Below are 17,378 nucleotides of genomic sequence, written 5' to 3'. Positions count from 1 at the left end.
CAACATACTAATTATCAGGGAAATACAAATCAAAACCACAATGAGATATCACCTCACACCTGTCAGAATGGTTAAAATCAAAAAGACAAGAAACAACAAGCGTTGGTAAGGATGTGGAGAAAATGGAACCCTCATGCACTGTTGATAGAAATGCAAGCTGGTGCAGCCACTATGAAAACATTACAGAGGTTCCTTAGAAAATTCATAATAGAAACATGACCCTTATGGGGCACCTGGGTGGCTTAGTCGGTTAAGCGGCTGCCTTCAGCTCAGGTCGTGATCCCAGGGTCCTGGGATCGAGACCCGCATTGGGCTGTTCCCTGCTCTGCAGGAAGCCTGCTTCTCCCTCTCCCACTCCCCCTGCTTGTATTCCCTCTCTCGCTGTGTCTCTGTCAAATAAATAAATAAAATCTTAAAAAAAAAAAAAGAAAAGAAACATCACCCTTCTGATGATGATGTTAGTTGATAAAATGCCTATGTGATAAGATGAACTGAGGTGAATGACATAGGCATTGTGATGTAGTATCAGGTTACTACTGACTTTCCAAGGTTCTGTCAAAAGGAAGATCATTTGCTTCCAGATCATGGTTGACCACTGATAACTGAAACCTTAGAAAGCAAAACTGTGGATAAAGGGGACTAGTGAAGGGGCGCCTGGGTGGCTCAGTCATTAAGCGTCTGCCTTCGGCTCAGGTCATGATCCCAGAGTCCTGGGATAGAGCCCGTGTGGGGCTCCCTGCTCAGTGGGGAGTCTGCTTCTCCCTCTCCCACTCCCCCTGCTTGTGTTCCCTCTCTCTCTGTAACTCTCTGTCAAATAAATAAAATCTTTAAAAAAAAAAGGGGGGGACTATTGTATATTGTATAAATCTACATATGACATTTTGGGAAAGGCAAAACATAGGCACAGAGAATAAGGGTTGGGGTGGGAGAAAGTGTTGACTACCCGGAGAGGCACCTGGGAGTCTGGGGTGGGTAAAGAAACTGCTCAGTATCCTGATTGTGGCAAGAGTTACACAACTCTATGTGTTGGTCAATACTCACAAAACTGTACACCAAAAAAGGTCAATTTTACTATATGACATTTTTAAAATAATGTTCTATTTACCAGGAAAAAAATAAACCAGAGAAAGATGAATAATTAAAAGTAGAGAAAAATCTATCAAATACTACCCAAAAGAAAGTTGGTATAGCTACATTAATGTCAGGCAAAATAATCTTTGGGCAATTTGCCCAAAGACATATAGCTGGTAAGGAGCAGATCCAGTGTTTAGTCCACCTCTTTCTTGATATAAAGTCTATGCTCTTTTTATTATATCTTAATGACTCAGATTCTAGTTATTAAGACTTAGGAAATTTATTAATTAAAAAGAAAAGTTTGAGGGGTGCCTGGGTGGCTCAGTCGGTTAAACAACTGTCTTTGGCTCAGGTCATGATCCCAGGGTCCTGGGATGGAGCCCAGAGTCTGGCTTGCTGCTTAGAGTGGGGCCTGCTTCTCTCTCTCTCCCTACCACCCACTCCCACCCCCCTCTCGTGCTCATGCTCTCTATCTCAAATAAATAAAATCTTTAAAAAAAAAAATAAAGTTTAAGACAATCCCTCATAAAGCACAAAAATTTCACCATGAAATAAATGCAGTTTTCATATTTTGAGAAAAATTAGCAAATATTCTTCCAGAAAAATGTTTACTTAACTAATATTGGTGAGACTGTTTTTGTTTGACTTGGAGATTTTTTACCTTGTTTTCTTTTCATGATAATAGAAACAATCCATCACTCCCACACGAAATTTCAAAATTTTTACTAAATTCTTTTTTAAATCAATTTTTTTTCTGAAATTGACTTCTAAAAAATAAATCAAATTATATAAGACCGATGAATCACTGGCCTCTACCTCTGAAACTAAGAATACATTATATGTTAATTAATTGAATTTAAATTTTAAAAATGGTGAAAATTTTTTAAAAATTAACAAAAAAATCAGTATCAGCATTTAGATTTGACACCCCCCCCCCCAGCTGAGATAAATGATCAAAGGAACCTGCCTGGTTTTAACTGAAACATCTGCAGGAAAAGGTAGGGGAAATGAGCTATATAATGTATGTGAGAGCTGAATGTGCATATGTACCTGAAAATGTTTAAGACACATCACATTCCTTAAAGGTAAATCATCATATTAAGTAACACTTGCACTAACAAAATTAGGATGTTCAGTCTTCAGAACAGTCAATGTGAAAAGTCATGCAAAACAGCAATTAGACGAGATAGGGCGTGTTCAGGGTGGTACGGCCATAGACGCAAAACAGCAATTAAATAAAGTTTCAAGCAAGTCCCCAAATCCCAAGAACCTATTCTAGTACTACTCCCTTCTGGGATTTTGTTTTCAATTAAAATACAATAGCTGCCTGTCCTTAGAATACTACAAAATGAGAGCAATAACCTCTCAGACCATGGATTCAGGTTGTGGAATCTCTGCTTTTGAAAGTGAGTTTAACGTTGAGGTCAAAACTACAGAAAACATGTAGAATATGTGCATCCTTTATCCTAGCCTTCTATTTTGGTTATTAAATGCAAATCTGGTTTATTTTGCTCACCTATATGTGGTCTAATATTACTTAGAATGTCTATGAATAAAATCTAGAATTGGGCAGGTGAATTAAATGAAAACCCCAAGGGAAATACACTGTATTACTAGCTGAATCACCTTAATCAACCTTCCCTAGGCCCAGTCCCTCCCTCATTTTTCACTCATATTTTCACTAAAAAAATAAGGGATTCTCTTCTCCGTGTAACATCACACAGTAATCCGGACTTGGACACAACACTCACAGATCAGAAAACAGACTTCACTGCCTGCTAAACACCAGCCCTTGGCAAGAGTATTCAGGGCCTTCGGACTCCACTGAGGTCAGTCACTTGAGCCCCTGAATGTGAATTTGGTATGGGTGCAAAAATCATTTAACCTAAAGAGACGGACAGATAGACATAAAATAAGGGGCCCTTAAAATTTCCAAACCATCACCTGGAAAATCACCACTGTCTTTAGATAAACTGGTTTGGAAAACCTCCCATCTCAGAAAGACTGGTTGGGTATGCTGAACTTCAGATTGCTTTAGTCTCCATCCAGTCCTGGCTGCAAAGAGTTTAGGATGGTTAGGAAGATCCTACCACATTTGTTGTTTGTGGGCCAGAAGAAGACATGAGAAATTTTCTTCAAGTAACACAGGGAACTAAGACCCAAGCCAATGCTGGCAAGAGAGAGTTGAGGTTTGTGCATCAGGAAGATCACTCTCAAATACCAAGGTCATGGGACCAGAGAGTGTCAACACTAGAGTTAAACAATAAAGCACTTGAAACAAGGCAGGAATGAGACAAGAGTAAAAGCACACTTTGCACAAGCAAGGAAGAAAGAGCGTCCTGGGTGATTTCCCTGAGCTACCTTGGTGTATCTGCAGATTGGCCTTCCTATCTAAGGTACAAATGAGCTGAGTGAGCTTAAAGAAAAAAAGGAGACATTACTGGCAGCTATGGAAACTTAAGATCCTTCCTTTCCAAAGTTAACCGGCTACTTTTTTTTTTTTTTTTTTACTATTATTATTCTAAGGGAACTCTAGAACATACCCAGAGGGCCAAAAGTCTGTGCCTTGTGAAGTGCCAGGAGGGACAGGTAAATTCAAACACCCTGATCGTCTTCCTTCTGAGTCATATCATTAGTTGTTAGAACTGACTTGTTGGATAGAAGGAATTCTGTAACATCGAAGGCTATGGAATCTAAGAACCTTTTTTATTCAATCACTCCATAAAATAACTTTAGCAGATGCAAACGTAGGCCTGGCCACACTGATCTCAGTTAAGATCAAAAGGGCTTTTTTTCTGGGCAACTTGCTAGAAACAATACAGACTTATATATTCCAGACTCAACTCTCTCAAAAGATAGACCTGACACGTCTCAATACTAAAATTCCCCTTGTCAAGGAACAAGGCAAGGTTAGTTGCCTAGCTCAACATATTCAAGAGACCAACAGTAATGGTCCTTTAGCCTTTCCTGGTGGTGACACTGATGTCAAACATACGTGTGAAGAAATTAAATACAATGTGGAAAATAATTGCATTTTGTTGATTTTTTTCTATGTACGAGATATAGACTTTGGAGGATCTAAAGTGACCATTTTACAGGACTCTTAAAGGTATTTTCTCCTTTATCAGCTGTTTGCAATTAAATTGAATGTGTGACAACCTGCAAATCAAGGTGGGGGGAAGAAGGCTTTAGGAACTTTTAAATGGCTTATATAAGCAACCTTCCGTGATCTAAGCTGTTTACTGTTCCATGCCCTTTAATGGAGCTCCCCACTGGTTGCATATTAACAAAACTAAGTTTGAAAAACCTGCCTTACTGCCATGTGAGGGTTTGAGGGACAGGCCCTTGCATTGTTGGTTATTAATGACTATTTGAATAAGGCTGGGGGGTAAAGGTGTGGGTAGGGAGAGAGCCTGACAGAAAGGGTCATATTGATTAGAGGAAGCTACTTAGACATGTATTCAATTCAACTCCTTCTACCAGCAAGTGATTTAAAAAATTGACTACAGTACCTGTAGTATTCAATTCTAGACGTATTGTAGGGTATGCTAAGATATATCTATGTCTCAATAGGATGTTGCAGGTTTAGCCACGGGCCCAATAACAACTATAGATTGTAGAATGAAACTGCTCATGACATGGCTCAGGGAGAAGCACTGTGCAGATGGATTCTCACAGGCCTAGATGGGCTACTTCTGTTCTTGCAGCCTTGGGACATTACTCCCATGATTTGCCAGTCCCATCATGTAAAATACAGCACACTATTGAAATAGCTAAAAGTCTCTCCTGAGAAAGGAGATTCACTACCAGAACTCTTTGAATGCTATTTTGAATGAGAACTACAAAACTCTTTAGTTGACTAAGTAAATACAATCCCTAAATACTCTAGGCCAGCTCCCTCCTCAATAAACTATCAGTTTGTGCCTGTGAATATACTGCCGTAAGAAACTTGAGGCTCAACAATTATTCTTTTGACCAATGCAGTGCTATATTTTATATGAAACAAATTATGTCCACTGTGTTTCCTTTTCACAGTATTAATGGATTAATGATAATAATTACTCATGCATTAGCTCACATAATTCTCACAACAACCCAATGAGGTAGTTCTTATAATAGTTCCCATATAGAATAATTTTCCATTTTGAGAATGAGGAAGGGAAAAAGTCAAGTATATTTGTCCTTGGTCACAATGTTAATAAGCAGAACTTGAATAAGAACCCAAGTGTTTCTGACTTCAGAGCCAAACTCCCAACCTGTTGAAAAAACTATCCTCGGGTCTAGCTATTACTGTAGCAGTCAAGGTTCAGTTGCCAAAAAACAATCAACTCTGACTAGTTGAAGCCCTCATTGGGAGGGCTGAATAAACAAATTCAAAATGATTTTCCAAGAACAACTTCTAAGCTCTTATTGGAGAACTGGACATCATGGGACCTACTGCTTCTTTTCAAGATCAAGAATCTGCCATTCTAGAATCATAGCCCCAGTCCCTTGATCAGAAACCTGTCTCTACTGTGGTCATCACCAGGGCCACACCACACCTGCTGCAATTCACACCAGCAGAACGATGACTGCCCCATCATCTGCCTTTTGACACACCCAAAGCTAGTGACTGAATACTGGAGCCATACATAGAACCTCCATGACCTGCAGTGTTTCCAACAAAGCGCAGCCTCCAACACTTCTGCCTTCCAAATCCCGCACACATGCATTCGATGTGATGAACCTAAATCAAATTCAGACCCCTCTCCAAGAAAGAGATGGAGAATTATGTTTTGGCTTTCCAGGGTCTGCAGTACAGGAAGAGCACAAGAGAGGTAGGGTAGGATGAATGTTGAGTTCTAATCCACAATGGCCACTATAAGTTCCAAGAATTTGGATGTCCTGTTGAGGGTTCTCCTGATTAGGGCTGCAAAATACTATATGCCTAGGAAAAGTTTCCAGAGTTTTCATCAAATTCTCAAAGAAGTCCATGACCCAGAAAGGGGTCAGATCTACTTTAATATATCTTTATTAACATGACAACATTTGAGAACAAGATTAGCATTGTGGGAGGGACTAAGACATACTGATTAAGACAGGAGCTCTCAAGCTCACTAGTTCAAATTCTGGTTCTGCCACTTAGTAGATGTGTGACCTTTAGTAGGTTGTCTGATGCCTGTGTGTCTGTTTTTCCTTCTCTAAAATTTGGACAACAGATTCAACCTAACAGGGGTGTTCAGAAGATTAAGCGAAATATGTGTATTCAGAAGAATGCTTGGCACTTGAGAAATGCCCCCTAAATGTTAGCTGTTGTTACTAGAATAATCCTTAGGCGAGATAAATTCTAACCTTAAAAGACTTGCATTCATGCCCCATACATAAATTTATTTCTACTTTCATATGCTTACAGAAGTGAGTACTTGATGTCCTGTGGCAGTAAACAGAAAGACAAGCACCGGTTTATATGGTGATGACCTCATTCTATTTAAAGGATACATTAATCTAGCAGCTAATTACTACCAGGCGGAAGAGTTTAAGCCTGTGCCAAAACCAAAGTTGCCAGTTTGGGAAGATGTTCTTTGGGACCCACATGGATAATACTTTGAAAGTAATCTAAATGCTAACTCTTAATTGTTTGCAGGGGAATGTATTAATTAATAGTTAGGTCATCTGGCAAGCCCCTTCAGGTATAGTTTTACTCAGTCAAATATTCCATACAAGTGTTGTGGGCAAGACTCTGGGCAAGGTGGATGACTGATAATTCTTGCTGGCAAAAATCTGCTATCCAATATCCTATATTCCGTACTTAAAGAAGCAGGATTTACAGGCTTCCAAGTATTATGGGCGCCTGGGTGGCTCAGTCGTTAAGCGTCTGCCTTCGGCTCAGGTCATGATCCCAGGGTCCTGGGATCAAGTCCCACATCAGGCTCCCCGCTCCGCGGGAAGCCTGCTTCTCCCTCTCCCACTCCCCCTGCTTGTGTTCCTGCTCTCACTATCTCTCTCTGTCAAATAAATAAAATCTTAAAAAAAAAAAAAATACAGGCTTCCAAGTATTCTGCTCAGTCATTTGGGCAAATCTAATAAGGCTTACAAAGAAAAAAAAAAGTCTCAGCCCTGCTGAGCTGCCTCTGGACAATAGAAACAATGCTCAGTGTTGGCAAGAATGGAAATCAGACCCTTTAATTACGACCATATGTCAACTTCCTTAGTGTCTAAAATGTATGTCCCAATGAACTGCAAGAAAAACCTACATTTCAGCTATTCATCAGTAACTTCAGTGTTCAGCTACCTGGCTCCAATCCAAAGCCTGGTTGACATCAGATTGTAGCACATTAAGAACAATATGACCAGTGTCAGCGAACACTTAGGGAAATGGGTTCTCTAACATCCTACTGGTAGTAAGAATTAGCACACCTTTTCTGATATTGACATGGAAATATTTAACAAAACCTTTAAAAGTCAGTACTTACTGACTCATCAATTTCACTTCTAAGAATTTATTCCAAAGAGATAATCTAACAACTACACAAATTATACATACAAGGATGTTCACTTAGGAATTGTTTAGAATACAAACAATTAGAAAAGAACTCAATGTTCAAAGTATAAAATTGGTTAAAACAATTATGGCATGGCCTTAGAATGAAATTCTATGCATTTATTAAAAGGAAAATTTAGATGTATTTAAATATTGACATGAAAAGATGTCTGTGATGTAAATTTCAAAAACCAGGTGCATAGTATAATCTCATTTGTATTTGTGTATATTTATATGTAATATATACATATATGTGAATATATGTATTACACATGTATATATAGTTATATAAATACATATTTTTAGAAAGTTATGCCCTGAAAGGTTAACAATGGTACCACTGAATGTTTGAGATTATTAGTAATTTTTATTTTCTTCTTGCTACTCTACATTTTGCTAAAAATTAAAAGTATGTATTACTTTTGTTAATCAGAAAAAAACAGCAATTATTAAAAATGCAAGCCCAGATGATTATGATGTGGTTATGGAATATAGGTGAGGTTCAGTGGGGTGGAGTCCAGCGTCAACCACCAAGAAAGAATTCTTCAGAGTCTTTGGTGCAACAGTAGGTGGTTTACAGAAGCACAGGGCCAGGACCCGTGGGCAGAAAGAGCTGATTAAATACTATGGGGTTGGGGGAGGTAAGGAAAAGGGAGGTTTCAAGAGAACTTTCATATGCTAAGGAGTACCTACACGATACCTACAAGATATCAGAGGCCTTGCCATTGCCAAGTTAAGGTTGTTTTTCCCCTCTAGCAAGGCATTAACATTAAGATAGTTAGGAGAGATTCCTGGAAGAATGTCACACATGTCCCACCCAGGAGGCTTTGTCTTCAGCCAGCCTTCTGCTCCCTCATCAATAGCACTTTCATCTGAAGATAGTCCAAAATACATACCAAGATTCACAAATTCAGAATCATACAGAATTTCTAAACTCTTTCTTTGTACGTTGTATTAATACAGGAATAGGCAGGGCCCCTGGGCGGCTCAGTCGGTTAAGCGTCTGTCTTCGGCTCAGGTCATGATCCCAGGGTCCTGGGATCAAGCCCCACATCGGGCTCCCTGCTCAGTGGGAAGCCTGCTTCTCCTTCTCCCACTCCCCCTGCTTGTGTTCCCTCTCTCGCTGTGTCTCTCTCTGTCAAATAAATAAATAAAATCTTTAAAAAAATATATAGGAATAGGCAAACACAAATGCCTTTAGAAGACAGGTAGGCAAAGTAAGCAAGTATAGACCAGGTATGAGGCAATAAGAAGGTAAGTGACCATGATTAACTACAGGGGACATAGCCAGTTCAAAGGCATTCAAATTCAAAAAAATTTCCAAGCACTCAGCATACATCTGCAGGCTGCTTCTGAACAGGAAGCTGCTAATAGGGGCCTCTGCTGTATAAACCTAAACACACAATATATATTAATGTAACTCTCACACAACGACAACTGGACATTACTCCATCCCCATCTCCTAAAGTTGGTTTAAGTGGTATCAAAAAAGGAGACCAGCTTTTCATATTTGTAAAATTATCTTCCTAAAATTTAACACAAGAAAAGTTTGTTTCTCTTGATAAACCTGTCTGCTTCCTTCCATAAACAGAATAAAAGAAATAGATTTAACTGGCTTTCCCTTTTTGTTACTTGTTGTTCAAGAAAACTCAGAATCGACCCTTAGCTTAGATTGTTCTGCTACAACTGTCTTTTCCTCTCCACCACTTAGTTCTCACTCACTTGCTTTGATGGTTAAAGTATATACGTTACTCTTATATTGGACTGTATGTCTACACCACTTGAAATATTTCTGAAATTCAGACTGGACAGAGAGAAATAGAAATAAATTAACATAGTGAAAAAAATATCAGCATGCAATACAATAATTGTAATGACTTGCACACATACTTTATATACTTTGGTATTATCCCTACTTATTGGCCAAATTTTAACCTACAAAATATAAACTGTAAATAAAATATGTGGAATGTAACGGCTCACGTGGAAAAGAATCTGGAAAACAACAGGTAAAAAAAAAAAGCTGAAGAGGGTAGGAAGTGGAATGAAAAAAAAATGTGCAATAATTGCATGGTAGAAAAATGTATGTCCAGCCACTGTTGTGCCAAAAATAAGATAAAACGAATAGCATCTTTCTTAGGAAGCTTATACCCTTACAGGGGACTCAAAGCCCATCCGGATAAGTATGTCTGCAGACTCTACCTTCCATCCCCTCTGGGCCCTGCGCCTGCCTTTCTGCTCCCCCAGGCTTCTTTTCCTGCCTATAGCGGCTGCTTTTCCACCTACCCACCAATAACCTCTTTCTCAAAAACCAGAAACAAGAATATAAATATTCCTCAAATGTAAAGTTTTGGAACTAAGCTGTTTATTAAAAATTAAAAATTGATGGTAGGTAATAATAAAAATGAAATGTGCTAAAATTAGTCATATTAAAATTAATTATAAATATTTTAAATGGTATTTTATTCTTACACTTATTAGCTGCTCCTTTTTTAGAAACAGAAATTTCAAGGATCAGTGAAATGCTGGGAAATTGTTTAAAGAAAGCCCTTCTATAAATTCAAGGCACGTGCTGAGTCAAAAGCACAACTGTGATGGTAAAATGCTAAGCAACCCTATGCTCAACCAGATATACATATAACAAAGTACATTAACCAGTTTCTTGTTTTTATTACGTAGTGAAATAAATTTCAATTTAGAGAAGTGAAACTCAAATATACCAGTATAAACTGATTATTTATAAGAAATCCATTCCTTGTTTATTTATCTTGAATGCTCAGTAAAATGGAATAAAACAAAATATCTTAGAAGTTAATAAGACAAGGATCTTACATAATAAATCAGCCCCCACTTCTACTTAGATTAATTTGAACACTTAATTAGTGGCTAGTGGCCAGAAAACTTTAGAAAGTAAAAGGGGGATGAGAAAGTAATATCATACCAATGCCTAAAGAGCACTTAGGATAAAGTTAAGGCTTTCAAAAACATTCCAGGGTGTAAAATCAAAAGAAAATTTTGGAAGAAATTATTTCGTCGAAGATAACGAGAACAAAGTTTCATATCCTTTTTAATCTAAAGAAAATCTGAGGGTGCCTGGGTGGCTCAGTCATTAAGCATCTGCCTTTGGCTCTGGTCATGATCCCAGGGTCCTGGGATCGAGTCCTACCCTACATCAGGCTCCCTGCTCATCGGGGAGCCTGCTTCTCCCTCTCCCTCTTATGTTCCCTCTCTCGCTGTCTCTCTCTCTGTTGAAAAATAAAATCTTTAAAAATAAAGAAAATCTGAGGAACAAGCAAAACTTAAGAAAAATGTGGGGGTTTTTTTAGCCCCAAAACAAGAAAAGCACAATGGCGTGTGAGTGACAGTGGTTTTTCTGATCTGATTAAAAAAAAAAAAAGAATATGGAAAGTGAAGTGCTCACAGCATCAGCATTCAATAAATATTAAAAGTCACAATGCATGTGCAGACTGACAATCTAGAAATAATTACTAATAGAGACAGAGAAAAATAGCACTGTCATCACTACCCGAAAACACCAAAGAAAATGAGATATGGTGACGAAAGCATATTTTACTCTTCTAAGATAGTAGAGGGTGGTAGAACCATCGAGTACTGGTAAAAACATTAGAAAGTTTCTACAAAAGTCTGCAAAGTAGATTATGGCACTATAAACTACCCACTAAAGTGACTTATTAATGTCCAGAATGAATACCTAGAAACCCAGATCCAACGACAAATTACAGAGAAAACAATCACATGATGTCTGTAGTCCCATTTAAATCAAACTCCACTAGGAAAGAGTCTTCAGTGGTGCTGGCAGGGATTCTAAAGCAGCGGCAGCAATCCATAATAGGCTTCTTAATTTTCTTGTCATTTAAGAATTAAGCCACTTCCAGTTCACACAGATCCTACCAGGTGCACTAAATTGATGTCATTATGAGCTATCAGGAAATACCCACCGAGACCTATACCAACACTGAGAAGTTTTGTTAAACAGCTGTGTGTTTTAATTGATTTGTATTATTTAAAATAGGAACAGTTAAAAGTCAGTTATCGGATGTTATGTAAAAGAGATGCCTAAAGACTCCAGGGAGACGGAGTTCAGAAGAAAGCCAATCACTGGAACTTCACTTGAGCACTTAAGATTATTACTAGAGGAAGCACAATTAAATCATCAGTTTATCAGCCATCATTATAAATCACCAGGCAATATATCAAGCTTCATTATTTAAGACTCCTTAACCAGTGACTTCCTGCATCACTGAGAGTCAAGGCAATTCATTCACCAAAAGGTACCTAAGGAGTTTTGTTTTTTGTTGTGTTTGGGTTTTTTTTTTTTTTTACCTTGAGAGATTTATGATGGAAATATAATGAAAACTCACTGAAATTAATTACCATATTTTTGCATGTTTTGGACATGATGAAGTCTTCAAAATGAGATTTAAAAAAATGAAATTAATGGTATTTGGGATATGTAAAATATGCATTGCACAGGTTCCTCTTAACTCTACTCCCTGCAAATATATAATCCAGTGGGATCACATGAGGGACTATAATGAGTTTCCTTCCAACTTTATCCACCCAATCCCATTCATTTACTTGTACCTGGACAGCCTTCCCCAGACATGTGGAATCAGAAAACAAAGACCTCAAAAGTCTGGGTTTCCAAATTTAAAGTACACAGTTGAGGTGTTAGAAAATATTTGCAGGGAGATATGACACAGGTTGAGCTTTGTATGCAACCCTCTTTTTTAGTCTTCCCACCAACTCTATGTAGATGCTGCCATTACCTTATATGGAAAAATAAGACACACAGAGTTTTTGAAATTTGCCCAAGTTCATACAGCTAGTAAGCGGTGGTGCTCACTCTGTCTGGTTCCAGCACCTTGATAAAGGCTCTGAAACAAAGCAAGCCTCCTTGGAAAATGGAGGGGTAAGTCTGGGCATGAACTGCACAATGTGAATGTGCAACAACTCATGAAACCAAAAAGTAAGAAGCCACCAGAGCTACTTGGGTTGTATCAAAATTAACTCAGGAACCAACTTAAAGAGAATTTAAAAAAAAAATTTTTTTATTTAAATTCAATTTAGATAATAATACACTATATTATTGTGTATTATTAGTTTCAGGGGTAGAATTCAGTGATTCATCAGTTGCATGTAACAGCCAGTGAGCATTATATCAAGTGCCCTCCTTGATGCCTATCACCCAATTACCCCATCCCCCCACCCACTTCCTCTCCAGCAACTCTCAGTTTGTTTCCTGGAGTTAAGAGTCTCTTATGGTTTGCCTCCTTCTCTGTTTTCATTTTATTTTATTTTTCCCTCCCTTCCCCTATGTTCATCTATTTTGTTTCTTAAATTCCATGTATAAGTGAAATCATACGGTATTTGTCTTTCTCTGACTGACTTATTTCACTTAGCATAATACCCTCTAGTTCCATCCACGTTGTTGCAACAATCAAGCAACAATAAAGATAATCACTATAATGAATTGAAATGCATAAAACATATTATATCCATGAGTCCACAAAGATATATAAGAAAACTTTCTTGGTCACCTTAGGATGCTAGAGAACCAGCTCATTATCTTAAAAGCTAGAACATTTATCCTGCATTTTCTATACAAAGCATACCTCAAGTAACTAAGCTGGTGAGGGAAACTGCTGTTATAAAGCAGTCCAGCTAATAAATAATGAATGATGGAATTAGAACATCACCATTTGCAATCCTTAATGAGTTAATGGATCTAGGCAATAATCATGAATGGCTGCTAACATCACAAAAAAGAACAATAACCAAACATTATTTGCCTCTTGGCAGAAGCATCCAGAATCACCTATGAAGTATTCTTGCCCCCAAAAACAAACCTGAATCTGATCAACCCTCCAGATCTAACTACCAGTTTATGGAAAGCTCAGGGAGGAATACACCATCACTACCACAGAGATACAATTAGGGAAAAAACAAAAAACAGACTACAAACACTACAGGACAAAACAACCTTGTTTCTTCAACAAAAATTTATGAGGAAAAAAACAGAGAAAGGAATGAGAATCTTTATTTCAAAAGTCTTAAGAGATGTTAACCATTTTAATATATAAATCTTATTTGAATCCTGATTCACAGAAACTGTAAAAAATTTTTTTTAAAATTGTGGAAATTTAAGCATCAATTCCTTATTTAATGATTTTAAGAAATTATTTTCAATTTATTGTGATAACAGAGATGTGGGTATGTTTATTGAGAGTCCTTACCTTTTTAAAATTAAACTTTTTGAGATAACTGTAGATTCCACATGCAGTTATAAGAAATATTACAAAAAGATTATTCGTACCCTTCACCAGTTCCCCAATGGTAACGTCCTGCAAAACTATAGTACAATATCACAACCAAGATACTAACATTGATACAGTCAGATACAGGACATTTCCATTGCTACAAGGTTCCCTCTCATGTTGCCTTGTATAGCCACACTCTCTCCCTTCCTACCTACACCTCCTCTAACACCCAACAACCACAAATCACCTCCCTAATTTCAAAAATGTTATTTTAAGTGGAATCATATACTACACAACCTTTTGGGACTGGCTTTTTGTACTCAGAATAATTCTCTGGACACTCATCCAGGTTGTTCAGCGTATCAATAGTTGGTTCCTTTGTATTACTGAATAGTATTCCCTAGCAAGGATGTACCACTTCATTTAATCTCCATGGTCTGAAGGGCATCAAAATTGTTTCCATTTGGACTATTATGGATAAAGCTGCTATAAACATTGGTATAAAGTCCTTGTTTTTTAAAGATACATACTTAAATTTGTATGGATGAGATATGATGTTTCAGATTTGCTTCTAAAAATTCCAGATAGGGTGAGATACTAAAAAAGTAACATTGGCCATTAGTTCGTAAATGTATTATACTATTAGCTCTACTTTTGTATATGTTTATAATTTTCCATAATATAAAGTTTAAAAACAAGAAGAGAGTAAGAAACAATTACCTATCTGACCACTTCCACACCCACATACATAAACACACACATCTTCAAGTAAAATTGAAGGTATGCTTTCTTATCTCATGACTTTTAATTTGTGCGAAGATCACAGGAGTTCTTTACCTAAAACATAGAGCCCACACCTGCAAGTAATCATTATTGTAACATTCACTGTACCACTTTGGGCAGATCCAACCTAAGCATCTGTTAACTTTCTTTCAGAAGTTCTTTATTAGGCTACAGGGTTGAGATAATAGGTAATGTTGGACAAAAGCAGGTAAGTAATCACCATAATCAAATGTATGAGATTCATTAGTGGCTTGTCGTCAAAAGAGAGGGTTCATGTCTGACATGAACAGGTCCTTATCATCAAGACAAATGCTGAGAGAACAGAAGTGTGATTACTAAAGATGAAGAGCAACAAACTATATGAGCACAATCAAGCCTGAAGATGAAGTGAAATGCATTTTATATTGTGTGAAGGCTGCTTTTGTTTTTAAGCCACTCTGAAGGACAGGATATTATTATCATGTTCAGTCTGCGAGCTAATGGTTCTTTAGGGTAATCTGCAAAATGCTATCTAGTCTATCAGCTCATTCTCCCCTAGTGCTGTATCACAACCTCCCCTTCCCCCAACTGAGGACACTGTTTTTTTCTCCACGTGCAGTTTTACAAAAATGAAGACCCACTCTCTCAAAGATCTCAAGCAAAGAAGAGCATGTAAATGCCAACCCATTAACTAATCTAGGATTAAAAGCCAAGACCACCAAAGGAGACAATCATAATGACTTTTGAATGCCAAGTAATGCAATGGTGACAAGTGAGTTTCCCTGGCTAGGTCTTTAATGCCCGCACATACACCCTGATGAGCAATTCTAAAGCTTAAACAAAGTTTGTTGTCAAAAGTGGGATAGCTGTCCACAGATCAATTCCCATAAGACAAATCCCAAAGGAACACCTACACGTTCCAGTTGTGTTGTAGTTTGGTTATATCAACCATCTGTCCCATTAAGTGAGCCCCCACACTTGGGTGTTAGAAATAATGCTTTTTGTGATTGGATTTGATCATCACTACTATACTATGTCGGGTAGGAAAAGATGGTCCACTAACTGGCTGTCTACATGACACTTAAGGATCTACAAATTAAAAGATATTAGTCAATTCCTTTAAAAACAATCAAAGTACAGATTGGTTCATTTCGTTGGTTTAGCAACTTAGAAGTTCTATCAATAGAAATCTATTGGCAACATCATATTAGGAAACTAAGAAAATACAGTTGAGTACAAAGTCTTGTTCATATGTCAAGTCAGAACAGAGACACATAGAATTAAAACCCAAAATGACATAGATCACCAGGAATTGTGCTATAGACTTGCACTGAGATTAATAACAGCACTGGTAGTGACAGAAAAAGGGAAAGGATAAGAAATGGGATCAAGAACATAATGTAAAATGTAAATGAAAAGAAACAGAGAAAAAAGGCACTAAAGTTAAATGCAGATGTACTTTTGCATGTCTTTGGCATCTATCGTCTGCCTCTAACATTTGCCATCTTCCTTGACTCTTACAATCAAACATTTTCTGGGTCCTGTGGATTCTGACACTACAGTCTACATTATTAGACAGCCTGTGGTCCCTGGCAAGACACTGGAAGTTGAAACTCTTAGCACTCACCTTGGTGCTTAAAGGCTAATCTAAACGCTCTGCATAAAATAAAATGTTCTTGCCAAAAATCTTAATGATGGATTTGCTTATATATCTCATTCTTCTTCTTCAGCACAACCACCCATACCTGGTCTACAGAACTGGGTTGCAGAGGGGGCCATTTCTGTGAGCTGAAGTCGTTTCAAGAAAGGAACATGAGAGAAAAAAAAGGAAATACAAAGACAGAACAAAGGCAACAGGGAAGACAAGTCTGGAAAGAATTCCAAGAACAAACTACACAGGATAGCTTCTGGGAAATGAACAGCCATGTTTGGCAGGAGCTGAGACTGTGTACAGCAGAGTACAAGATAAGCTTGAAAGGGCAGGCTGGAGCCAGGGAGTGGCAACCACTGGAGCCCAGGTGAGGCATTTAGACCACATGCCATTGGCCTTTGGACAGCTATGCAGGTTTGTGCATAGGCAACATATGCACACGGTGGTTAGGAGGATGTGACTGATGATGGATGCAGGGAGGAAGGAGCAGACCAGAGTTGTGAAGCCTTACTAACGGTTTCAGGTAAGGCTAGAGGACTTGATCTAAGAGGGTGATGGTGGGAAGGGAAAGGAAAGGAAAGGATTAACTTGAGGGGCTGTGTGAAATATGCATGTACTTAAACCTAGTTTTGTCCTTAATTAGAACCTAGAAAATGGTCATTTGCAGTCACTGTCAAAGAACTACTTACAAGATGCTAAGGATTCTTACGTTGATTGGGAGGTAAACTGTCATTATTATGATCAAACACATAAGAGGGCATAAAAATTCTAATGGCTGATAAAATCATTTTTAAAGGAAGCTTTGATTAAGCTTAACAGAGGCTGGGAAAAGATAAGATTTTTGATATAAGTAAAAATTATTTTTAAGGAAACCATGATTGGTTGCAAGGTGATGAGTATTTTTAAATTTCTAAAATAATTAACTGCTGATTTTAGCAAGGCAGTAATAATGACTTAATGATTGACAGATCTATTTTTCCCTACTTTTGCAAATCTACTTTTTATATCTACTTTTGCAGATGTATTTTCTCTCCTTTTTTCAGATCACTATTGCAAACATATTATTAATCAAAAGTTAATTTTTTTGCAA

At 37.7% G+C, this 17,378-nt stretch overlaps 1 protein-coding gene across 12 annotated transcripts in view; it reads right to left on the bottom strand.

The window, feature by feature from the left end:
• The window catches only part of ATG10 (autophagy related 10), a 238,270-nt gene that overhangs the window by 58,836 nt on the left and 162,056 nt on the right, over positions 1-17,378 (bottom strand). The window lies entirely within an intron of this gene.

The sequence above is a fragment of the Eumetopias jubatus genome, unplaced genomic scaffold (assembly GCF_037043125.1).
Source record: "Eumetopias jubatus isolate StellerSeaLion01/CBP00866 unplaced genomic scaffold, mEumJub1_p1.0 scaffold_5, whole genome shotgun sequence".
Lineage (NCBI taxonomy): Eukaryota > Metazoa > Chordata > Mammalia > Carnivora > Otariidae > Eumetopias > Eumetopias jubatus.
Note: the sequence above shows the minus strand (reverse complement) of the source record. Positions and strands in the feature narration are given on the sequence as shown.